The sequence below is a fragment of the Panthera leo genome, chromosome E3 (genome assembly GCF_018350215.1).
Source record: "Panthera leo isolate Ple1 chromosome E3, P.leo_Ple1_pat1.1, whole genome shotgun sequence".
In the NCBI taxonomy this organism is placed as follows: Eukaryota; Metazoa; Chordata; class Mammalia; order Carnivora; family Felidae; genus Panthera; species Panthera leo.
In genome coordinates this window covers 41455256-41472985 of record NC_056694.1, presented here as the reverse complement: position 1 = coordinate 41472985, position 17730 = coordinate 41455256, and the positions used below count along the sequence as shown (strand labels likewise).

General features: G+C 41.7%; 1 pseudogene; it reads right to left on the bottom strand.

Annotated features, from left to right (window-relative positions):
• Window positions 1-3420: 3420 nt before the first annotated feature.
• Window positions 3421-4421, bottom strand: LOC122209564 (annotated as a pseudogene).
• Window positions 4422-17730: the final 13309 nt, after the last annotated feature.

The following is a 17730-nucleotide window of genomic DNA, read 5'->3' as shown; positions in this document are numbered from 1 at the left end:
TTTCATTGTGGATAAACATCTCAGTGTGTCCAGTATGTCTTCTCTCTGGCTCTATTTCTCTGTGTTAAGAAAGTCAGCAGTGCCTTCTGATCTTGAAATTAATGACTGTATGAAGAAGAGTTCCTGGAGTCCTCAGTTGTGCACGTCTCCATTTATAAGACCTGGACCTTCAGGAGGATATCATATGGGTATTGCTCACTCCCTGCTGTTGTGTCTGGGTTACTTTTCCTTTCAGTGCAGGTGTCTGCACTGATTGCATGCCTGTTTGGGGTTGTGCTTGCTCTCAGTGGTATTAGTGGGACCCAGGCAGGCCAGCGGTGGGGGTGTATGCCCACTGGGTAACTTGGGAGCAGGGAAGGAGTGTTAGCAAAATTGCACAAGGCTACTAGTCCTATGCCAGATTTCCCAATATCCTTTGGTGGCTGGGGGCTGTGGACCAGCGGTGGAAGCTAGGGGCTTGAGGATATGCACAGAGCATGTCTGTGCCTGGGGACATGTGGCTGGGTGAGACAGATGAGGGTGCCTGGATGTGCACAGCTGGGTGAGGTGCAGATGTGCACAGCGTACTGTGGCAGCTATGCATGCTTGTCGGACAGGGTGCCATTGTGGTTTTAAGAATGTTTGCCCTGAGATCAGGAGGCTTGGTGTTGTGAGTCCCCCAGTGAACCCCTGGGACTGGCGCACTGCTAACGAGTTAGGTAGCAAGTGTCTGTGCAGCCTTAGCCTCTGGTGGGTGCTTCTATGCTTATTCTGGGAGGCTGGGGGAGAAGAATGGTGCCTGTGAGCTCCCTCATTGTTGAAGTCCTCCAACACACTCAGGAATCAGCATGAATACATCTGTCTCCTGTTGCCTCGGCATTGTGTAAACTGCCACGTTTACATTGCCTCTATACACAGGCAGGGACCTGGCTAGCACTCATCCTCCTGGATCACCCAGTGCTGGGTCAGCTCACCTCCAAATCTCCTGGATCTAAACTCAAGGAAATTCAGCTGCTCTGGGTTTTAATGCCAAATGTTATGGAGATTAGTCTTCTCTGTGTGAGCTCCTGGGTGTGAGGGCTCACTTTCTCTGCCCTCTCTGCAGGCAGCCAGCCTCCACCTTTCTGACCTTCCTACCTTTCTGATGCAGCTTCTCTCTATTTAGGTGTGGAGTTTGTTCTGCCAGTCTTTCGATCGCTCTCTGGTTCATAGACTTGGATGTGGATGTTATGTAGTTGAACACATGGCACAGGGTGAGCTCAGGGTCCTCTTACTCTGCTATTATTAAGTTTTTAAATATCTTATTATTTTGTATTTTTGAGACATGGGCGGGCAGATTCATATCACCCATGCACTTCAGGATTTGAAAGGAACTTTCCAACATGTGCTTCTAGTATTTTATGTTTTGAAACTCTCTTTAATGAAGGATAATTTACATATAACAAATAGCCTCAAGTTAAAGGGTATAATTTGGTGAGACATGAGGGTACAGGACCATGGGTACAGGACCATGAAATCATATGGTTTCTCCCTAAACCTTCCATCACAATCCCTTTGTGTGTAACGCTAATGTTGCTTTTGAAGTAAGGACTACTTTTTTTTTTTTTTTCAGATATTGCCCAGGTCTCTCAAAGCCTGCATTGGGGTACCTCCTTTTCCAATAGTCTATATTCCCATAAGTATTGCAGTCGGTCTACCTTTGGACTTTTGCTTCTATTGTATCTCTCTGTATGTTCACATACTTTTGTTGCACCACTTTAATGATGAGGCCTTCATCATCACTTTAATTTTCACTAAATGGCATGAGCTGCAGTTCCACTTATGACAAAGTGAAGGCTTCCTGTGTTAGGTATTCAAGAGCAAGCCAGATATCCTGAGCACTTGAGCTGAGATTGTCACTCTGTCTTTTTGCCAGCACTCTTCCCTTCCCTTGAAGACAAGAATCTCCTTTTGTTCACACAGAAATGTAAGTGAAGTCAGTAGAAAACACTGCCTTCTCTCCTCTTCCCTTTATCTCTCAAACTCCTCTTCACTACCTTCTGCCTTTCCCTTTCTCTGACTCAATCTCCCAGGCCCACTGCTCCACTCCAGCCATAATCAGGGTGTCATCCAGCTGCTGGCCTCTGCCCTGTCCATCCCCCAGTGAGAAATCTGGAGTAGGATTATGCATTTCACAGGAATGATCAAGAAATATGTGATCCTCAGAGCCCTCCTGCACAAGGTTGCTGTCTGTGGAGACATGGCATCCTGGGTAAGGATCTCTATGTGTAGCCTCCTCACTCATCTCCCACAGTCACTGCTGGTCCCTGATCCTTACCCACCATTACAAATCAGCCATATTCTAGGGTCAGGAACCTGTCTATCTGACCCGAAGCACCAGGAGTCAGTGAGTATTTCTAAAATAAATGAGCACAAGGACACCATGCATCTAGATATAGGAAATTACCATCACCCCAGAAAACTCTCTCGGGCTCCTCTGCACAAAGGGTGATCTTGCTACTATCCTCCATCACCTCAATTTCTGCTGGTTTGTTACCTGTGTGTATAGGAACCGTACTGTATGCATTCGATGGGGAGTGAGAGTAGGTCCTCCTAGAAGCAAACACTGAAACAGAGAGAGAACAGTGAAAGTAGTATTAGGGGATACTAAGAAAAACAAAGTGGAGAGCACCATGTGGGCAGAGAAAGCATGCAGGCAGATCTGACACATTTTTAAGATATATAATCACCATACTCTGTCAGCTCACACAGTCCTCTTCAAATTTCAAAATAGTTGTCATATAAGGCAGTGAGATTTATGAGATTTGGGGTCATTTCCCTATGGTCTTATGTTTTTCTACCTGCATTCCCTCTTCGATAGTTAATCTGTGGCCTCAGATGAACACTTTAGAGTGTGGATGCATCTGCGAGTCTATACGTAATGGAATATGATTGTCTTCAGATCTCAGATGTAGAACTCTGATATACACATTCTCGTAATTATCGTTTTCTTTCTTTGCCTGGTAGGGCCTGAATTTTAATAGAAAAAGCATGTCTTTGTCTTATTGTTTAAAATGGCGATTCCCAATCCCTTGGCTGAGGTGTTAACAGTCTTAGTTTAATGAACTTCCGTGACCATCTGGTTTTTTTTTTTCCTGAAGTACCAAAATGAACTTATTATTTCACTTGTAGGCAGGTTCTACAGAATGGAGTCAAAGTAAAACAATAAAATGCATATTCAGTGCATGTGAAATAGGTACATATTCTACATACATTCATACAAAAACTTTAGTTCAAAAATTAAGTCTGATCTAAAATGAAATCAGTCTGTGTTTGCCTAGTAGAAATGCTTAGCTCCTACTATGTAAATATCATGAATCTATATGAACTATTAAAATTTGACAGTCAGTAGACAACTGTGTCCTACATTCATGTTTATTAAAAACTGACATAAACAAACAAAGCCTGTACAAAAAATATTCCAAATCACGTATCACTTTGAAATAGTAATCTTGAGAGACATTATCGCCTAGGACCCCCTCTTCCTCTACCCCGACCACGTCCTCTTCCTCTTCCTCGGCCTCGGCCTCTTCCTGCAACAGCTTCCCTTTTCTTAGATTTCACCTTCGGTTCAACATCCACAAGTAGTGTATCCAGAGGTAAGCTGTCTGGCAGTATAAAATATCGAATGTTATTTCCTCGAATACTCAGTGTTTCCAGTTATACTGGTTCTCTATCCTTCAAAGTCATTTTCACTGCTTTAAGATGTGTATTCATGCTGACATCTACATCTGTGATTGTTCCATGGACCTGTGTTCCATTCTTTAATTTAATGGTTATGGTTTCATGACTCAATTTCATCAAAAATCTTACGAGCTTCATCCTAGTGGTGCCGGCACTCTTTCAGTCGGATAGCGCACAAAACGCGACCACCCAAGTCCAAAAAGCCTAGGAGTATGACTGTGACCATCTGTTTTTGATGATCATTTGTGTGGAGATATCTTAATTGAAACTGTGAGAAGGGTGAGTGGACATTTCACAGACATTTTGCAGATGCATTCTGTGTTCAATGTCTTCTTTTTATTATGCCCTTAGAAACAAATATTACCTCTGTTTCACAGATAACACAACTCAGGCTCTGTGTAGGTCCCAGTGAGAATTGGTATTCTGGCTGAGACAGCAGAAACACAGGTAAATCCTCGGAATATTGTGAGAAAAGTTTAAGGAGATAGATGCAAAGCTGTAGTTAGGGTGATGTCAGGGGTCCAGCAGGGGTGGCATCTGGCCAGCCCTGAATTGTAGGTTGACTGAGGGTGAAGGCTAATGCAGGCTCTCACCTGATCTAGATCCTGTCTTCACTTTTAGTCTCACTGAGGGATGTGAACTTAGGCAGACAAGGATTTCCTTAAGACCAAGCTAAATTTCCTATATATCCAGGGCACTTTCTCACCCATAAATATCCAGAACCTTCAGACAACACGGGGAGACAACAACCTTTTTAGATGATCACCTGGGTGCACTTTGACAAATATGACATTTTGGAGAGGAAGCTTGCATTGTGCACTGAGAGTGATCCCACATAGTAGCTCCGTGTGGAACTCATGCTCCCTGCTCAGGCTGTGGTCAGGAATGGCCTGCAACTGCATCTCACTGAACCCAGGACCCTCCCCTCTGCACTTCCTCAAACTCTGCTTACTGTCCTCTAATTTCTCAAATTTCTATTCCTGTGTGATTCAAGTTTCCCCCATTCCTTCACTGGTGCTTCCATTGTGGTGAACACAAGGTCTGTGTCATATAATGCATGTGCCCCATTTCACACAGGACACCTGAGGCACCTACACTAAGGGGTGCATCTCATCCTTCACAGAACTCAAAACATTGTGTCTGTAAAGTGTGCACAACTACTCATGATACATCTGCCTTTGTGTAAAAATCCTCTTTCTTTTTGACAAGAGAAACCTATAGCTGACCTCATTACATGGAAATGACACAGCACATTGTACATACATCCTGAGAAGCTTGAGATATGTTACACTGTCCTCAGACAGGTTTGCAATTGAATTGCCAAGCCCTCACAACCATCTCTACGACATTCCCACCAAGTCTTTCCCGAAAAAGGTGAATATGCTTTACAAGTCCCTCATCCACTTCAGGTCATCTCACCAAATGGAGGAGGTGTGGGGGTGGGGTCATAGCTCATGACTGGTGATGAAGGATGGTCCATAGGGTAGGACATGCAAAGCGGTCGTGGGTAAGGACCAGGCTGTCTTATATACATAATGGCCCACAGAACATAAATTAAAGGTATAACGTTTACGAGGCTGTGTCATCCCCCTCTTTCCGAATAGTAGGATTAGCATTCTCATTTTTTCAGTAGAGCATTTAGGTGCTGAGCCTTAAGAGAGAAGTTTGGAATTCAGTTTTGAGAGTAGACAGCCATCCAAGAAAGCCTTGTAATTGGCTCTTAGTTTTAGGTTGTGAGAGATTGTGGATGCCTTCAGTCTGCCTGGGTCCAGATGTGGGCCTTGTTCTGAGAACAGGTGAGCTAAATACCTAACCTGAGTTTGAGCAAACTGCAGTTTTTCTTTGGAGACTTTGTAGGCTTAAGTTGTAAAACAAAAAGTTTTCCCAGGGGGGTGCTGTCTTCGTGTGAAGAGGCATGAGTAGGGAAGCAGAGAAACAAATCATCTACACATTGTAACAAAGTAGAGCCTGCAGAACACTTTCCATCATCCAAATCAGCCTTTAAGGTTTGTGGGAAACATGAAGCACTCTGTGAAACCCAGGGAGGTTGCAGTCCAGATGTACTGTCATTCATTCCCTGCAAGTGAAGGCAAAAAGATACCGGCTATCCTTATAAACTGGAATGCTAAAAACTACACCACATAGGTCAAGTACATTGAAAACTTTGTTTTCAATGGGAGTCCATGTAGGTAGAGTGTGAAGTTTGGGAAGAAGGGGATGTCGAGGGATTACAGTGCTATTTATTTCTCGGAGGTCTTGGACAAAATAATATCCTCAGCATTTGGGTTTTCTCACAGGTATAATAGAGGTGTTAGATGGACTACTGCAGGGGATTATGAGGCCATGAGCCTTGTAACATTCTATTATGGTGTTGATGCATTGAAGGCCTTCTTAAATTATAGGATATTGATTAATTCTAGGGAGAAGTTTTGCAGGATCGATTTGAATCTTGACGGGGGGTACACGGTGGATTCTGCCAAGATCAGTTGAAGATTTTGCCCATAACGAGGATGGGAGCTGATCCAATAGGAATAAATGATCAGTACCTCCAGACTCAGCTGGCACGGCACAGACACGGCACAGAAAAGGTGCCAAAGGATCCTGTTATCCCTTTTTGCTATTTTGGTTACTGTTGTCAAATTCTAGAATTATTTTCCCTTTTGGGCAAAAGAAATTCCAGCATGGTATTTTTCTAAGAAATCTCAGTCCAGGTAATCAATACGGGTCGAAGAACTAAGGAGAATAGGGTGTATATCTCTCAAAGGGCCTTGATCAAAGGGAATAGGATCAGAGGTAGGAACGTGTTGAAATCTAATAGATCCCCCCTAATTGAGCTGTTTTTGTACCCCGAGGCTAAGGCTGCTTTATAGCACTCGGGTTAGTTGCAGCTTCAGTAAAGACAGAGATACATTCATTCCCAATCGGGAGAGTAGTTTCTCCAAAGAGATTAAGACGGAGGCTTGGGAAGGGCTCCGTGGTTCCTTGGAATCCCATCTTTGGGAATTGGGAGGACATTGAAAAGGTTGGAAAGAGGGCTGCAGGGCCTTGAAGCTCTTAAATTTATAACCATCTTTTTTCAATGTCCTAGTTCTTGTGGTCACAGCAGGAACTAGACTTCTAGTTTCAGGTGGCCTTTATTTGCTGGAGTTGAGCATTGAAAATTTAAGTCTTTCCACTAGATGACTCATCTAGGCTCTGAGCAAAGTGATTTTCCAGGTTAATTAAACCTAGAGTGGACATAGTTTCCCATTCCATTCTCGGTCCTTTTAACTAAAAGGGAAAAGTCCCAGACTAGCACATTAACAAACATAGATCTAAAGGAGGAGCAGAGTTAATTAAAGACAATTTAGATTCAAAGGTGATAATCGTGAACAGATTCATGAGGCTTTTTTGGTATAAGACTGAACTTTCTTTCAACCTTCAGGCTTAGGAAAAGCCGTTAAAATTGTTCAGTGGAGGGGCATCTGGGTGGCTCAGTCGGTTAAGCTCTTTATCTTGTTGAGGTCCCAATAGTTCATTTTTGCTTTTATTTCCCTTGCCTCCAGAGACATGTCAAGTTAGTAGTTGCTGTGGCCAAGGTCAAAGAGGTTTTTGCCAGCTTTCTCCTCTAGGATTGTGATGGCTTCCTGCGTTACGTTTAGGTCTTCCATCCGTTCTGAGTTTGCTTTTGTGTGTGGTGTAAGGAAGTGGTCCAGTTTCATCCTTTGCATGTCACTCTCCAGTTTTCCCAGCACCATTTGCTGGAGAGACTTTTATCCATTGCATCTTCTTTCCTGCTTTGTCAAAGATTAGTTGGCCATACGTTTGTGTGTCCGTTTCTGGGTTCTCTATTTGTTTCCGTTGATCTATGTATCTGCTTTTGTGCCAGTACCATACTGTGTTGATGATTACAGCTTTGTGATACATCCTTAGGTCCGGACTTGTGGTACCTCCATTCTCCTTTCTTTGTCAGGATTGCTTCGGCTATTTGGGGTCTTTTCTGGTTCCATATAAATTTTAGGGATTTTGTTGTAGCTCTATGAAGAATGCTGGAGTTATTTTGATAGGGATCACATTGAATATGTAGATTTCTTTGGGTAGTGTCAACACTTTAACAATATTTGTTCTTCCAATCCGTGAGCATGGAATATTTTTCCATTTTTTTGGTGTCTTCTCCAATTTCTTTCATAAGCTTTCTATAGTTTTCAGTGTATGGATTTTTCACCCCTGTGGTTAGGTTTATCCCTAGATATTTTATGGTTTTTGGTGCAATTGTAAACGGAATCAATTTCTTGATTCTCTTTCTGCTGCTTCTTTATTGGTGTATAGGAATCCAACCGATTTCTGTGCATTGATTTTATATTCTGCGACTTTGCTGAATTCATGGATCAGTTCTAGCAGTGTTTTTGGTGGAATCTTTTGGATTTTCCACAAAGGATATCTTATCAACTGCAAAGACTGAAATTTTGACTTCCTCCTCGTCGATTTGGCTGCCTTTTATTTCTTTGTGTTGTCTGATTGCTGAGGCTAGGATTTCCAACACTATGCTGAATAAGAGTGGTGAGCATGGACATCCTTGTCAGGTTCCTGACCTTAAGGGGAAAGGTCTCAGTTTTTCCGCATTGAGTGTGATATTAGAAGTGGGTCTTTTGTATCTAGCTTTTATGATCTTGAGGTATGATCCTTCTATGCCTCCTTTCTTGAGGGTTTTTATCAAGAGAGGATGCTGTATTTTGTCAGATTCATTCTCTGCATCTATTGAGAGGATCAAGTGGTTCTTTTTCTTTCTTTTATTAATGTTATGTATCATATAGGTTGATTTGCAGATATTGAACCAGTCTTGCATCCCAGGCATAAATCCCACTTTGTCGTTGTGAATAATTCTTTTAATGTATTGTTGGATCTGCTTGGCTAGTATCTTGTTGATAATTTTTGCATCCATGTTAATCAGGGAAATTGGTCTGTAGTTCTTTTAAGTGGGGTCTTTTTCTGGTTTTGGAATCAAGGTAATGCTGGCCTCAGAGAATGAGTTTGGTAGCTTGTCCTCCATTTCTATTTTTTGGGAAAGCTTAGGTGTTAACTCTTCTTTATAAAAGAAGATTAGGTGTTAACTCTTCTTTAAATGTTTGGTAGAGTTCCCCTGATAAGCCATCCGGCAGCCCTGGACTCTTGGTTTTGAGAGATTTTTGATTAATAATCCACTTTCTTTACTGGTGATGGGTCTATTCAAATGTTCTACTTCTTCCTGTTTCACTTTTGGTAGCTTATATGTTTCTGGGAATTTCTCCATTTCTTCTAGATTTCCCAATTAAATGGCATATAATTACTCATCATATTCTCTTAAGATTGTTTTTTTATTTCTGCAGTGTTGTGATCTCTTCTCTTTCATTCTTAACTGTATTTATTTGGGTCCTTTCCTTTTTTTGTTGTCATCAATCTGGCTAGGTTTTTATCAATTTTGTTGCTTCTTTCAAGGAACCAGCTCCTGGTTTTACTGATCGGTTCTGTTTTCTTGACTTTGGTGTCATTGGTTTCTGCTCAAATCTTTATTTTTTCCCTTCTTCTACCTGTTTTGGGCTTTATTTTCTGTTCTTTCTCCAACTCTTTAATGTGTAAGGTTAGATTGTGTATTTGAGACCTTCCTTCTTTAGGAAGGCCTGGATTTCTATATACTTCCCTCTTATGACTGTCTTTGCTGCATCCCAGAGGTTTCAGGCTGTTGTATTATCATTTTCATTGGCTTCCGTGTACGTTTTAATTTCCTCCTTAATTTCTTGGTTAGCCCATTCATTCTTTAGTAGGATGTTCTTTACTCTCAAAGTTTTTGTGGGGTTTCCAACTTTTATCTTATGGTTGATTTTGAGATTCATAACATTGTGATCTGAAACTATGCATGGTATTATCTTGATCCTCTTTATACTTGTTGAGGGTTGATTTGTGACCCAGTAAAGTAATCCATTCTGGAGAATGTTCCATGTACACTGAAGAAGAATGTGTATTCTTCTCCTTTAGGAAGAAATGTTCTGAATATGTCTGTTAAGTCCATCTGGTCCAGTGTGTCATTCAAAGCCATTGTTTCCTTGTTGATTTTCTACTTAGATGATCTGTCCATTGTTGTAACTGGGGACTTAAAGTCCCCTACTATTATGGTATTATTATCAAAAAGTGTCTTTGTGTTTGTGATTAATTGATTTATATATTTGGGTGCTCTCACGTTGGGGGTTTAAATGTCTACATTTGTTAGCTCTTCTTGGTGGGTAGTCCTCTTAATTATGATATAATGCCCTTCTTCATCTCTTTGCACAGTCTTTATTTTAAAATCTAGTTTGTCTGATATCAGTATGGCTACTTGCTGTTTCTTTTGGCGACCATCAGCATGATAGATCCCCTTACTCTCTATCTGAAGGTGTTCTCAATCCCCTTACTTTCAATCTGAAGGTGTCTTTAGGTCTAAAATGGGTCTCTTGTAAACAGCTTATACAGAGATTTTATTTTCTTACCTGTTCTCATACCCTACATCTTTTGATTGGAGCGTTTAGTCCATTGACATTTAGAGTGAGTACTGAAAGATATAAATTTATTGCATTGTGTTGCCTGTAGAGTTGGAGTTTCTGGTGGTGGTCTCTGGTCCTTTCTAGTCTTTGTTGCTTTTGGTCTTTCTGTTTCATCTTTTCTCCCCTCAGAGAGCCCCCTTAACATTTCTTGCAAGGCTGGTTTAGTGGTCACAAACTCCTTTAGTTTTTGTTTGTCTGGAAAACCCTTTATTTCTCCCTTATCTTGAATGACAGCCTTGCTGGAGAAAGAATTCTTGGCTGCATATTTTTCTGATTCAGCACGGTGAATATATTCTGCCACTCTTTTCTGGCCTGCCAAGTTTCTGTTTACAGGTCTGCTGTCAAACTGACCTGTCTTCCCTTGTAGATTAAGGACTTTTTTTCCCTTGCTGCTTTCATATTTCTTTTTTTCTTGAATTTGACTTTTCCTGAATTTGACTATGATATGCCTTTTTGATGATCGGTTTTTGTTGATTCTAATGGGAGTTCTCTGTGCTCCTTGGATGGTGATGTCTGTGTCCGTCCCAGATTAGAAAAGTTTCCCCCTACCATTTGCTCACATAAACCTTCTGCCCCTTTTTCTCTCTTTTCATCTTCTGGGACTCCTATGATTCAGATGTTATCCCTTTTTTTCTTTTTTAAGACTGATTTCTCTACTTCTTGCATTATGCTCTTTTGCCTTTGTTTCCCTATTTTTTCATGCTTAATTATTATCCATAATTTTGTCTTCTGTAATGTTGATTCACTACTCCGCTTTGTCCACTTTTTCCACCATGGCATCCATTCAAGATTGCATCTCGGTTATAGTAGTTTTAATTTCATCCTAACTAGATTTTAGTTCCTTTATCTCCACAGGAAGGGAAATGGATTCTATGCTTTTCTCGGCCTGTGTTAGTATTCTTATTATTGTGGTTCTAAATTCTAGTTCAGACATCTTACCATATCTTTGTTGAATAATCCCCTGGCTGCCATTTCTTCCTGTTATTTCTTTTAGTTTGAATTCCTTCACTTTGTCATTTTGGAGGAAGTAAAAACATTAATAAAATAAAAATTAAGTTAAAAAATTAAAAACACAAAAAAATCAAGTAAAGGTAGCTATATCCTACGTGTGTTTCAGTCTGGTGGTTGAAAGAAGTTTGATAGAATAGAGGAATAAAGGAAATAAGTGAAAAAAATTTAAAAATTTAAAAAAGTAAGAAAAAGTTTAAAAATTTAAAACAAATATATACAACAAAATAGAATAAAATTAAATGAATAAATTAAATAGAATAAAAATATTTACCAAAATTTTTTTAAAAACATGGTAAAACTAATTTTTTTTAAAAAAAAGGAAAATAAAAATATTTTTTTTCCTTTCTGTATGCAAGAAAAAGAAAAGAAAGGTGAAAAAGGAAAAAAAATCGAACACATGAACCAGCAGACAGAATGAAATCTGCATCAAGTTACATTCAGTTTCCCCTAGAACTCCAACTATGAAGCACTCTGTAATCCATACTCTAAGTAGGCAGAGACCTTTGTGGTCATCCTCTAGGGCATGTGCTTAGAGGGCACAGTTGAGCAGGGCTTGATATAATGGCTCCATTTTCCACTAGGTGGTGCTGCTTTGCTTACTGGGCTGGATTGTTGTGGCATGTGAGCACGTGCATGCACATGCATGAGACAGGTGAAACTGGCATCACCCAGCTTCCTAGTTTCTGGCACAGGAACCCTGTGCTCTCACCCACCCGCAGTCAGGTACTCCTCCTTTGTCTCTGGCTTCCATCCACTCCCCGCTTCTACACTGTCCATGTCCAAGCAGTCAGCCTGCCAGGTGGCACCTTTCTCTATCGAATTTTATCTCAGATGGGGTTGTGTTTCCAAACCCCTCACTTCTGAGAACTCTGCTGCTTGGACCCACTCCGACCATCTGGGGAAGGTTCTCACTGAGCAATGGCTGGATGCTAGCTTACCCCAGAAAATGTTCATGCGATCCTTGTAGTGGCAAAGGTTCAGAGATTATGGCAAATTACAACATATAGCTGGCACCAGGTTTCACTCCACTCTGGCATCTTTGTTCTAATACCAGGAAATATGGCTGCTCTCCAGGGTCCGCTGGGACCTTTGCCTGTATGGCCTCTACCAAATGCCCTCCAAGCAGGGGAACCACTTCTCCACATGTGGCCCACAGACCCCTCGGGCCTCACTCTCTGCTATTGGGTATTCACCCATCCCACCAGAGCACCGCCACGTATTGAGCTCTGGAATTTCCAACTCTGTGCTCCCCTGTTTATAGAGTCCTAATGGTATTGAAACCCTCTCCTTTGTCCCCATCAATGGGGAGCAGATTTCTGTTTTGGGAACAGATTTCTTGTTCAGTCCCTTATGGGTGTTTCCACTCTTTCTCTCAAGCAGCTTTCAGGGGAGTGTTTTTCCTGTTTTTTCCCAGTGCACCACACTCTCCCCCAGTTTCTCTGTCCTCTCTCCCCCAAAACAGCTCCTTACCATCCGTGGCTTCTCTCTCCCCCACATAACCTCTCTGCACCACGTACCTGCCAAGTCCTGTGGCTCAAATAATGCACATTGGTGTGTTAATCCTCAGATCAATTTCCTAAGTTTGCAAAAATGGTTTGGTGCTGATCTTGCTGCATTTCAAGGATGAGAGAAGCTGAGACCTTCCATGCTACTCTGCCATCTTGGCCCCACCCCGAGAAGATTCTGTTTCTCTAAATCTAGTTCAGGATGTTACCAGTGGGAGAGTTTTATGCAATATTTGGCCTAGCCCTCAGCAACAAGCATGTGAGCCAACTGATAAAAATCTGAGAAACCAGGTTGGTAAGTTGGAATGAATATGTTAAATTGTTCAGCAAATGTATCATGGTCTTCAGTCACTTTAGGGTATGCTCTAACTCTGGCTTGAAATTCAGCTTTAGTCTTATGCACATACAATACTTGGGGTCTGTTTACTTTGATGAGTTCCCAATAGCTTATTTTTGCTTTTGATTCCTTTGCCTTAGGAGATGTATCTAGAAAATTGTTGCTGTAACTGATGTCAGAGAAATGACTGCCTGTGTTTTCTTCTAGGATTTGTATGGATTTATGTCTTTAATCAGTTTTGAGTTTATTTTTGTGTATGGTGTTAGAAAGTAGTCCAGTTTAATTATTTTATATGTAGCTGTCTAGTTTCCCCAGCAGAAATATTGAAAAGGCTGTCTTTTCCCTATTGTATATCCTTGTCTCCTTAGTCATAGATTGGCCATCTACCTGTGGGTTTATTTCTGGGTTCACCATTCTGTTCCATTGATCTATGTGTCTTTTTTTGACCTAGTACCATCCTTCTTTGATTACTACAGCTTTATAGTATATCTTCAAATCTGGATTGTGCTATCTCCAGCTTTCTTCTTTATCATTATTGCTTTGGCTACTTGGGGTTTTCTGTGGTCCCATACGTATTTTAGGATTATTCTAGTTTTGCACAAAAATCCTTTTGCTATTTTTATAGGGGTTGCATTGAATCTGTAGATTGCTTTGGGTAATATGGACGTCCCAACAATGCTCATTATTCCAATCCATGAGCAGGGAATATCATTCCATTTGTGTTATCTGTGATTTCATCAGTGTTTTACAGTTTTCAGAATGCATGTCTTTCACCTCTCATAAAGAACTTTTGCACTACAAAGGATACCATCATCAAAACAAAACACAACCTACTGAATGGGAGAATGTATTTGCAAATGATATTGTGATAGGATTTAATATCTAAAATATAAAAAGAACTCCTACAATTCAACACCAAAAGCAATCCAATTAAGAAATGGACAGAGGACCTGAAAAGACATTTTTCCAAAGAAATCATACTGATGGCCAACAGACACATGAAAAGATCAGATGCTCAATATCATTCATCAGCAGGGAAATGCAAATCAAAACTGCATTGATACCACCTCAAGCCTGTTAGAATGCCTAAAATCAAGAACACAGAAAACAAGTGTTGGTGAGGATGTGGAGAAAGGAGAACCTCATGCACTGTTGTTGGGAATTTAAGTTGTTACAGCCACTGGGGAAAACAGTATGGTATTTACACGCAAAATTAATAACACAAGTACCACATGACCCAATAGTACCCCTCTTGATCTTTACTCAAGGAAAAGGAAAACACTAACTAGAAAAGATACACACTGTTATGTTTATTGCAGCACTATTTACAATAGCCAAGATATGGAAGCAACCTTAGTGCCCATTAGTAGACAAAAGGATAAGGGAAAATGGCATACGTACATGATGGAATATACACCTTTAAAAAGCATGAGATCATGCCATCTGAGACAACATAGAAGGACCTGCAGGGCATTATACTGAGTGAAATAAGTCATGCTGAGAAAGACAAATACCATATGATTCTACTCATACATGGAATCTAAAATAATGAACAAGAAAATAAGCAGAATCAGAACTATAAATACAAAGAATAAAATGATGGTTGCCAGATGGCTGGGGGGTCCAAAATGGAAGAAGGGGAGAAGGAGATACAGGACTCCATTTGTGAATGGAGTAAGTCATGGGAATAAAAAGCAGAGCATAAGGAATACTTATTATGATATTAATATAATATATAATATACTATATAATAATGTGATACTGTAATAGTGATGTAATGAGATAGGTGGTAGCTATGTGGTGGAGTCCCTCCCTAAGGAATGTGGTAGAAGACTTCTCAGAACAAAGGAAGGCAATATGGCCCCATGAACTCCCACACACATATGCATAGCTCTGACGTAACTTGGACTGGGTCCAATCAGACTATATGTGTCAGCACATATGGGAGACAAAGAAGTAGAAATTGCATAAAAGGCTACACTCCGCTGTACTCGGGGTTCAGTTTTTCGAGTATGAACCCACTGAGTCTGGGCAAGCATGACGCAAAAAATTGCTTCCGGGACAAAGAAAGCCTCAGTGTCCTGTCTCTGTGCGAGAATCCTGCTATATTTCTTGGGGGCTTGCTTCCGGGACTCGGGGATGGTGTGTTTCCACCTCCTTTATCGCTGGGGTATGAACCTTGAATCACCAGGAGAAGTGACCTCGCCTGGTGCCAGCAGACCACTTGATTCTTAGGAGACTAGCCCCTCCCGACCCACTGGGGCAAGGACCCCAGATGCACAACAGAACCTGGTGAGGCCCAGGAATCAGCTCAAGGAGCGCGAGTGGTCAGACTGGTAAAAACCCAGGTTCGTTTTGGTAGACCTGCCCCTAAGAGTCAGAAGGAGAGCCTGATCACCTCCCAGAGATGCCTGAGTAGTTCCATAATGAATAAGAAATGAAGCCGCAACTCTAAGGCTCTGGGCACCGGGCAACAGGCTGGAGTCACTCTATGACTGTGTGTGAATAAGATGGACAGTGGAAAGTTTCCAACCTGATGAGGCGGCTAAAGCGAGTGCTGAATCCCAATCCGTGGTTCTCTGGTGACCAATATGGCTTAAGGCGGTGTCAGAATTCCTCGGGAGTCTTATCTGGGTCAGGACTTGATATTGGACCTGCCAATGCTAAGAGGTGCCTGAAATACCTTCTGGAGAATGGAGATTCCTGGTCTCCTGAGGCAGGCATTCAGTCAGTACTATCTTAAAGTTCAATCTATATTGTTAAAGGGAGGGTAAATGGTCAAAATTTCCTTATGTAAGCGTTGTAAGTTAGGTGCCAATCTTCTGGCCCATAAAGGCACTGAGAAAAGCAAGTTCTTGCAGACTTGCCCTCTGAGGGCTCTTCTCAGGAAAGGCCACCTGTGAGACCCTCATGCCCTCCTTATCCAGGATTGTCAGAGATGAAAAATCTTCCCCTTGAAAGGAAGACACATTCAATGTATCTGTTGACTAAAATGCTTCATGGTGAATTTGATCCCATGAATGTTCCATTTTCGTTGGAATATCCTAAGCAAATAAAAAGACCTGAGCAAAGGTGCAGACAACCCTGATCAATATATAGAAGTTTTCCAAAACCTATCCCAGGGTGTGGGGGAAGAAAAAGACACAGGCCATCCCTAGTAAAGAGGACTCTAACACTCTTTCACTGTTTTTCCTAATAGATTCCAGTTACTGTAACTGTATGTGGGGGCCTCTCGCTCATTCATTTCCTGGGTCAATGACTATGGTGATTAGAGCCAACTGTCTCTAGTTAGTCTACCTCAGATTGGAGGCTTTCAGGAATATTCCCAAGCCGCTGCCAAAACTCCTTTTAATCGGTGGAAGTTCTCGGGCTTCTCTAGCCCTACACGGACTGCCTAATTCCACTTGTTGGTGGAAAAAACCCTGACATCTGCTCATCTGTTCAAGTTGACAGACTTGAGGACCAGGAGACCTCTCTCTCTGCCCTCTAGGCTTTTATCTGCCTCAGGCTTTTAGGCAGAATCTTGCCTCTTCTGCCTTCCCCCCCTCCTCCTGTATCTGCACCACCTTCGATGAGGCCTGCATAACTGGCTCCTAGACCATCCTCAGTGCCTCAGGCACCATTGGTTTCGCCTCCCACCTTCTAATGTCAGGGAGTGAAGAGCATTCCCTTGGGCCACCCAATTCAGATCTCCCCACCAGTGTCCCAGGTAAAATCTGACAATAGGGAACAATTGAGTGTCTTTTAAGTGGATGCAAGAGAAACTTAATTAGCTATATAAACGTAAGTTTGTTGGCTTAATTAAAAGTAGAGTTATGAGCATTAAATAGAAAACTTTATCTAGGTTTAATAAAGGTCAAATATGCTCATGTTATCTGTGTTGCAATTTGTTAGAAAAAAAGGTAACTTAAAATGATGGTTAATTCTTTCTCAAAATTTTCATGGATAATTGTGAAGATAGCTTTCAAAGTATATGGTAACCTGAAATGTAAAAGTTTTGCTAGAATGAAAAATTGAAATTGAATTCATTGGACATCTAGGTCTTTTCCAAACGAGATAAAGTGCTAAAGTGTTGACAATAGTCTTTGGATTACAAGGCCAGATAAATATATGGGCCAACCTTTGGGTAGGCCTCAGGAAGCCTCTCAGGCAGCCCCCTTCTGCAAGGACATCTGGGCCTTGGATATTACATGGTGATATTCCACGTTCCAGGCTGAGTAATCTTGCTCCTCTTCTGGACACCAAGTGTAGGGTTAGGGTTTGAGATAGGGTTAGGGTTCAGTTGAGGGATCTGGTTAGGGTTAGGTCCCAGGAGAGCCCAGGGGCTGAACCCACAGCAGTGCACTTGTCTCCCCAAAGAGCTGAGTGGAGGGCACAAGGGAGGGTGCCGGTCAAGATTAGTCTTTGGGTTCCAAGGCCACACAACTCTATGGGCCACTGGTTGGGTAGGCCTCAGTAATCCTCTTGGGCTGCTGCAGCACGGCCTTGGAAATGACATGGTGATGTTCCAGGTTCTTTGCTGAGTGATCCTGCATGGATTTATGACACCAGGCATGTGGTGTTGTCAGACTTTGGTATTGGGTCCCCGTGGGGGAGAGCCTTAGCTAGGGTTAGGATTTGGTCCAGGGACGTTGCCAGGGCC